This window comes from Myotis lucifugus, unplaced genomic scaffold (genome assembly GCF_000147115.1).
Source record: "Myotis lucifugus unplaced genomic scaffold, Myoluc2.0 scaffold_44, whole genome shotgun sequence".
In the NCBI taxonomy this organism is placed as follows: domain Eukaryota; kingdom Metazoa; phylum Chordata; class Mammalia; order Chiroptera; family Vespertilionidae; genus Myotis; species Myotis lucifugus.
In genome coordinates, this window is record NW_005871092.1 from 5,810,466 (window position 1) to 5,818,992 (window position 8,527).

Sequence of the window (8,527 nt, forward strand, 5' to 3'; positions counted from 1 at the left end):
GTGGCTACACAGCATCTGCCTTGAAGATGTAAGCTCTGAATTAATTTACTGAATACTATTACTAGTTAAGTAGAAATGTGTACATCTAAGCAATTTGATGTAGAAGCTGTGATCTTGTAACAGGCACATTTAAAAATTTTAAATCTTAAAGAAACAATAATAGGAGCTGCCTGTGTTGTCCTCATCTTTACTTCTTTTGATAGAGGTGTCAAGTAAGGATGAAAACAGAACAGGATTTTCGTGGCATCAACAGGGCTGCAGTAACAGTGATCTCATCAACCTTCTAAAAGCTGCAGTTAACACTAAATGTTGCAACTAATCCACGTTTAGGAGAATAGGAAATACTTAAAACTCTGCCCAAAGGCAGGCTGGGGGTAAAATGCAGAAGACATTTCCTTCATTGATATCAGTAGACCGAACGCCTTTGCTGGGCGCCCACTCTCATTTGTGTTTTCACCAATTCATACCACCGAGAGGAAGGGACATGACACAACGGTGATCAATGTGTTCAATTTAGTTTTGAGCAACACAAGAATTTTAATTGGGGCCAGGAGTCTTAGGCGGGTCCTTTCTTCTCTTTTCTAGAGCAAGTGCCAGCTGGTTAGCCCGTCACAGGGCAAAGGCAGTCCTTCTGTTCAGGGAAGTGGAGGCTCCAGGGCTGGGACCTGTGTTACACCTGCTGTTTCCGGTGATCAGGGCCAGCTGCTCCAGAAGTGCTACTTGACCCACCTGCCTGGGCCAGCTCGGTCCCTGCTCCTCCCAGGCACTGGAGCTGGGGATGGGACAGACGCAGGGCATGGAACTCGGAAACTCTCCCTGGCGGATCGGTCCTGTGATTACCAAAGACTTCCCATCCTGTTCCTCCATCCTCTACTCCAACTCCATTTTAAAATAATTTTATCTCATCCGAGATGTTATTCTACTTATTTCCTCAAACTCTTTTTTCATAGAACATACTGAGGTAGACTTTCACATCGTGCCTTCCCAAACCACCAAAAATTCCACGGTGTGTGGGGTCTCCTTGAGTCAGTCTTTGGTCTGGAACCCAGGGCAGTCTGTTTGAAAGCATCAGGCACTGAAGCTCAAAAGAGCCACACCCTGCAGTCCAGAGCTCAAAATAGCCGAACAGAGACTCGTAAACAATAACGTGAGGGGGCAGCTTCCCGCCAGAAATAACTATTTGCTAATGTGTCAGCCTGGAAGCTAATACTAACCCTCAAAAAACATGTTGCGATGGTTTCTCACATTAACTTCTCAATGCCCATACATTTCAATGACCTTTCCTGGGAAAGAAGATACCGAGAAGCCCAAACAGATGGCAAAAGCAGGCCCCCAACGCAAGGGCTGTATTTCAGAGTCTGAATTTACAATAACAAGTGAAGAGAATTGGTTGGAAGGGAATCATTTTGGCATCTCTTTTATCAATAAAATCTTTGACTATGTACTAAGCTTGTTTTTAACACTAGTAACACTTCATGGGCAAACAGTATTAATTCTAACCAGCTAAAATAACAAAGAGATCACCCAGAATGATATCTCTCAACGTCCTCTTTTTTTTTTTCCTTCTAAGATTTGGCCCATAACACAAAAACAGGTATTAACGTCTTCCATGCCAGCACAGATTACTTCAGTAACCAGAAGTACCAGGCACAGGGCTGCCAACGTGCACAAGGAGAAGTAAGAGCTGGCCGTGTTCATGGGACCTTGCTTACCCCAGGCAGACTTATTTCAAAGTAGCCACACCTTGGAATTTTGGGTCCAGAGGTATAATTTGGGTTTTTGTTTGTTTGTTTTCGTTAATACTCACTTGAGGATATTTTTCCATTGATTTTTAGAGAGAATGGAAGGGAGAGGGAGAGACAGAGAGAGAAAAACATCGATATGGTTGACTCCCATACTTGCCTCGACCAGGGCTGGGCAACCGAGGTATATGCCCTTGACCAGAATCGAACCCACAACCCTTCAGTCACAGGGCAGCATTCTATCCATTGAGCCAAACCGGCTAGGGCATCCATTGGTACATATTATTCAGATCTATCTTGTCTCCAACCCCCTTCCCTTTTTGGTCCCCAGAAAGATCTGCATCATGTGTCTTTGCCTTTTATGAACTTCCAGGCTCCCAGGAGGCAGCCTCAGTGAGAGCTACCTGTGTGTCTATAAGCTGAACCGAGAGAAAACAGATGAAGGCACAGATGCAGTGCTCTCTTCATCAGCAACCACAGAAAGCAGAGAGCACAGTGTCTATTAACCCTCCTCACGGGTTCTTTACCTCTAGTTTCTCTCCTGCCCAGCCTCCCCTGCTCACCTCCTAAGAGACCACTTTATCAGGTTGTTCCCCTGCTCTGCTCTGCCAAACGTTTTGACCTTGCACACGAGGCCCCACATCTTCCAAATGTTCATGTCAGTCTTCCTGAACACCCCACCAGCGCTTTGCTCCAATCAACCTGACCTGCCACCCCCTGCCGGACGGACACCTCCTCTCACCTCCTGCCCGTGCCAACCCCACCCAGCCTCCCTGGCTGCACTCAAGTTTGACCTCCTGATGAAACTGACAGCTTCCTCCACTTCCCCAGCTCTGATTCCTCAGGGCTCAGAACAACTACTGACATTCAACTCATATTTTTTTTTCAACTCATATTTAATATATATTGTCTTGTACCTTATACTGCCCTTGTGATTTTCTCTTGGTTTCAATGCAAGTTTATGAAAGGCAGAGACAACTTCTTATGCCATTTTAGATCTTCTACAATACTTAGAGAGATGGCAAATTATTGCCCCTATCCCCTCATTCTGTATCACTTTAAACCAGGCTGGTGTCTGGACAGTGTGAATGGGGCCAAGTTCCTTTAGCACAGCATAAGGAAAGGGCATTTGGGCATGACTTTGAGCCAGCAATCTTGTCTTTGCTTCTGAAAGTACCTAGTTGGCATCAAGATAGTCATGCCAAGGTAGGAACTCTGCCCGCCCCCAACTTCTTGAGTCTTACTTAAGATTGAACTTCCTTAGCCACTGGAACTGACGGCAACTCAACAACTCAGGAGACCATTTCGGTTCACAGGTGCTATGTAGGGTCAGACAATGCCCTACTTTGTGTTTAGCAGAACCGAGAAGGTCCTGATTACAGAGAATAAGATTGCAACTGGTCAAGTGCTGCATGATTGAAGGTGCATGGAAAGAAACTAGAATGGGATCACAGGGTAGCAACGGGAAAAATTAAAGGGCTGGGAGAAGGGACTTAAAGTAGATGAAACTGGGATTAGACTGAAGAAAAAGAGGCCAGGGTAATAAAAGGCTTCGAGTATATGGTGGGTTATTTTAAGGAAATCAATAATCAGCTCTTTTCAAAATGGGAACAAGTTTATTTTACATGTACTGAGAGATGTAAGTTAGAAAAGTTAACAAACATACCACAGAGGTGACTGCAGACAAGAACAGCTTTATGAAAGAAGCTGTGCCCCATCTGTGGTTAGGAAATATTCATGATAGAATAAATGGCCTTTCCAGCCAGGATAGCAAGCACGCTGATCTTTCTGGATATGGACAATGTGATCATGTTACTCTTTTGACTAATATCTGTAGATCAAATCACAGGGATTTTATCGCAATGACGAGAACATCAAATTCATCATTTTACCAGTTTGAGTTAGTTCTTATACCAGATAAATCAGATAATATAATTTTACTTTAAACAAGTATCTAAATACAGGAAACCCTTAATCTCTATATTCAACCCTCCACTTTTCATCCATTTTACTTCATAAAATTCCTTGCATTTTATAAACGCATGTATTCTACATGGAATGACCGTGACCTGTTAAACGCCTTACAAACCCTAAGGTGGCAAAAGTGGAAAGTTCTCTGATAGCTGGGATGTTTTCCCCAACCCCTTCACAGAACTCAATCTTTAAAGAATAATTCTTAAAAATATATTGCAATTCACTGACATTAGTAGAAGTTGTAACCTGAATTTTCTAATCGTTTTATATCAACACTTTAAAAATAATGTTAATGTTCGTGAGCTCTCTTGATGGTGTAAACATTATAGAGGCCAAGGGATTTTAACAATCAATCAAAACGTAGCATTTGCCACACCTTTTAACACATAGTTAATTAAGACTCATGTTGCTTAGTGACACTAGTCTCTATTAAAACAGAATTCTCTGAGGATTTCTGCCACTCCAATGCTACCTAGATGGAATAGTGTACATGATCTGATTCTATTTTTACATGATCTGATTTTTCGAAATTTCTATAGACACTCAATGTTCAGAAGTCTTTTAAAAACTATGTGGCTATAAATAACATACAACACTAGTTCCATTTTTGAAAAGGAATAAAGTTACTATAATTAATGTTTAAAATGCCATCTTTCAAATGATGATGGGAACATCACGGTTCCATTTGTTTCTGGTAGAAACTTGTTTGCCCAAATGAAGGCCACTGTCAGCTCTCGCCACACCCGTCTTCACCATCCACTGCCTTGAACGAGGCAGCCCCTGCCCCTGCCCACAACTAGCCCGCTCCCCCTTTCCCATCCTGGGCAGGTGAGTAAGCTCTCCGGAGCATCTGTGCTTCACCATATCTTGTCTCCTTGGCAACATTCCCAGACCAGTGCTAGGTGGTCTCTGCAGCCTTGACCGCACCTCCACCTGTCCTGCTACCAGTCACGGTCCACTAGTAAGCACACTACTTGCCACCAGATCACAGGTTCTTCAGGGATAGGTGCCGTGTCATGTATGCTGTTAGCCCTCCATAGTCTAGCACAGCGAACGGATAGATGATAGATGCTCTACAAACATTTCACTTGGCAAAGACCATTAAGTATTGATATTCTCAGGTTTTATGCAAAAAGCAAGGGGCTTTTAGTATGGAAAGAATGCAAACTTGCTTTTGGAATTATGAAGTCCACGTCGTTGACTTTTTTTACTAGAAGGAATTAAGTGGTTGTTGTATTTTCCTCTTTTATCTGTCAGCTCAAACTTCTCTTTCTGGAAATGGGGGTGAGGGGAGCCTTCCCTGACCACCTGCCCCACCACAAACACACCAAGATCCTCCTGTTGCAAGCTCACACTGTTGCTCAAGCACCTCCTTTCATTTTCCCTTTATTGCACCAATCACGGTGGTAAATCATACTTGTATAATTATTTGATTGTCTGATTAATATTCAGGCTGTGATAACAAAATTTGGGTGACTTATAAACAACAGAAATTTATTTCACACAATTCTCGAGGCTGGGAAGTCCAAGACCAAGGTGCTTGCAGATTCAGTGTCTGGCAAGGGCCTGATTCTTGGTTCACACATGGCTATCTTCTCTCTGGGTCCCATGGCAGAAGAAATAAGGGACCTCCTTTTATTAGAGCACTAATCCCCTTCATGAGGGCTCTACCCCCATAATCTAATTATCTTCCAAAGCTCCACCTCCAAATACCATCACATGGGGGATTGAGTTTCAACATATGAATTTGGGAGGGAATAAAATAATTCAGTCTATGGCATATCCCTTTGAACTTATGGGTGCAGAAAACTGTACAACAGAGAGTTCTATACCCTTTCTTCTTTCAAAATTCATAGGACATATCTAGATACCATGACTTTTCCATCTCTAAATTACTAGTCAGATATGTTTGGAACATACATTTTAATAGCTACTCTTTAGCCGAGCATTTCATACCTAAATTTTACATTGAATGAAGCTGTTCTACAGAAAAGCCTAATTGCTGGGAATTTCATAGGCCACCCCACCACCTGGTTAATTCTGCCTTCTATCCAACCTTTTATGCCATTATTTGATATAATTATTCAGTTATATTTATCTCCTACTAGAGAGTAAGCTTCTTGAGGGCAGAATTTTTTATCTGTTTTGTCCACTATTATACCCAGTGCCTAGATTGACATGGTAGGTGCTCAATAAGGTGAATGAATGAATGAACAAGCAAACTCATACAACTTAACAAAAGGAAGACAAACAACCCAATCAAGAAATGGGCAGAAGACCTAAATAGACACTTGTCCAAAGAAGACATACAAATGGCCAAGAGACATATGAAAAAATGCTCAATGTCACTAAACATCAGAGAGATGCAAATTAAAATGATAATGAGGTATCACCTCATACCTGCCAGAATGGCTGCTATCAATAAATCAACAAATAACAAGTGCTGGTGAGGATGTGGAGAAATGGGAACCCTAGTAGCTGCTGGTGGGCATGTAGACTGGTACAGCCATTATGGAAAACAGTGTGAAGTTTCCTCAAAAAACTAAAATGGAACTGCCATGTGACCCAATAACCCCACTTCTAGGAATATATCCTAAGAAACCCAAAACACCAATCAGAAAGAATACATGCATCCCTATGTTCACAGCAGCATTGTTTATAATAGCTAAGATCTGAAAACAGCCAAAGTGCCCATCAGTATATGAATGGATAAAAAAGCTGTGGTACATTTACAAAATGGAATATTATGCAGCTGTAAAAAAGAAGGATATCTCACCCTTTGAGACAGCATGGAAGGACCTGGAGAGTACTATGCTAAGTGAAGTAAGTCAGTCAGAGAAAGACAACTATCACATAATTTCACTTATATGTGGAATCTAAAAAAACAAACAGACAATCAAAATAGATCCAGAGACATGGAAGAATGCAACAGACTGAGGATCCTCAGAGGGAAAGGGGTGGGGGAAGGGGAGAGATCAACCAAAGAACTTATATGCACATATGAATAACCCAAAAACATAGACAATAGCGGGATGAAGGCCTGGGGAGGGGAAAGCAGGGGAGGAGGAAGGAAGGGGTCAATGGGATGGGGGAGGAAAGGGTCATCTGTAACATTTTCAACAATAAAGATAAATTTTTAAAAACCATATTTTTCTTTGGAACTCGAATATTAATAAATGTTTCCAATGGCATAGCTTGTCAACTAGATTGATGAAATGCTTCCTATGACGTATGCTCTCAAATGGTTACTAGACAGTAACATGATCTTCTGAAAAGAAGGAGTGTAAGTGAAGCTATCGATCATGGACTACAGAGCTACACGTCTGTCTAGCAGATACAACAGGTAAGAGAACTGCACTGAAGGCTGTTTCATATTGACAGCATGAAGCAAATTATATGGTACAACTTTCCCACACAAATAACTTGCATTCAGTCCTTAAATATAAACTAGAAGAGACAAAAGCAAAGAAGCACCTCCCCTTCCCCCTGATGGGGTTAAACAAAATTGTCTCCTAACACCTTGACGTACTGAACAGTGACTACCCACACCTGGGACTAATGCTTTGTATGTTCAACTACACATACAGACTGTATTGATTTCATACCAAATCTACCCCTTGAGACATGTCTCAGGAAATTTCTGAGCACAAAGTAAAGCAAAATATAATTCTTGACTCCAAGGTAGCTGAGCTGGATGTAACCAGAAAATATTTACTCTCTGACCTGCTACTCAGAGGCTCCCATTCGGTACTTCTGGGTTCTATGCACATAGACGGTTATGTGCACATGGAATCAGCGGACTTCAGACCTGGGTCCATTTAAATAGCCACGGTCTAGTCTTTTTATGTTACAGACAAGAGCATGGAGCCCCAGGGAGACAGGGGACTTGCCTGAGATCACAGAGCTGCTTCGTGGCGATGGCAGGACTCCGGCCACACAGAGTCGCAGCCCAGTCAGCACCCTGGGTGTGACTCTGGTGTTTCCTGACGGCCGCCTTGGGTGGCCTGAAAACTGGGGACTTGTACTTCTCACAGGGTTCTCAGGCGGACTGGAGACTCTCTCGAGAGTGCATTACAGCCTTTGGTAATCTGTGTCATGTTCAGTGGGAATTAAGCTCATGTCCCTTCCCTTTGCATCTTCTCACCCGAGCTCTCTGCTTGTGCTCTTTCTCCTGAAAAGATGATGCTCAATGCAAGAAACGGGACATCGGAAAAGCCCTGTCTCTCCTTTTTCCATGTATTTGAGGGTCTCTAGGCAGCCTGGAGTCTGCTTGACAGCCCCCCCGGCCATGGAGGGCTTAAGATGGCAATGATGAGCCCTGTACCTAACAGACTTAAAACGAAACACAGTTTCCAGGGATGAGGGTGGGTACCACATGCAGGGTGCAGAGTAAAGATACAGAGTGGGATTACAGTTGCCCCTCTTCTCTCTCTCTTCCTACATCCCCCATGCCAACCTCAGCCACCCCAACATGCCTTCAGCTCAAGTGACCTATTTCTCAAATAAGCACAAAGCAATGTCTCTCTCTCCCCACTCAGCCAGGCCCTGGCCCCAGAATTACAGGTCAGCATATTTGATACCACGATGCCAACAGTTCTAAGCCCAAAGGGAGGCTTGTTAATGGAAATCGACCTCAAGTTGGTAGCTTCCTGGATGGGATGTATTTTTCTGCTTGGAGGCCTTCCAAGTATTTTTGCTTAATGCTCACTTCTTAATACACACACACACATCCCACACACTACATACACATACCACTACACGCCAGACACACACGCCACACACACACACGCCACACACTACACACACACACA

General features: G+C 43.0%; 1 protein-coding gene across 23 annotated transcripts in view; it reads right to left on the bottom strand.

Annotated features, from left to right (window-relative positions):
- ABLIM1 (actin binding LIM protein 1) overlaps positions 1–8,527 on the bottom strand; it is a 245,521-nt gene that overhangs the window by 107,793 nt on the left and 129,201 nt on the right. The window lies entirely within an intron of this gene.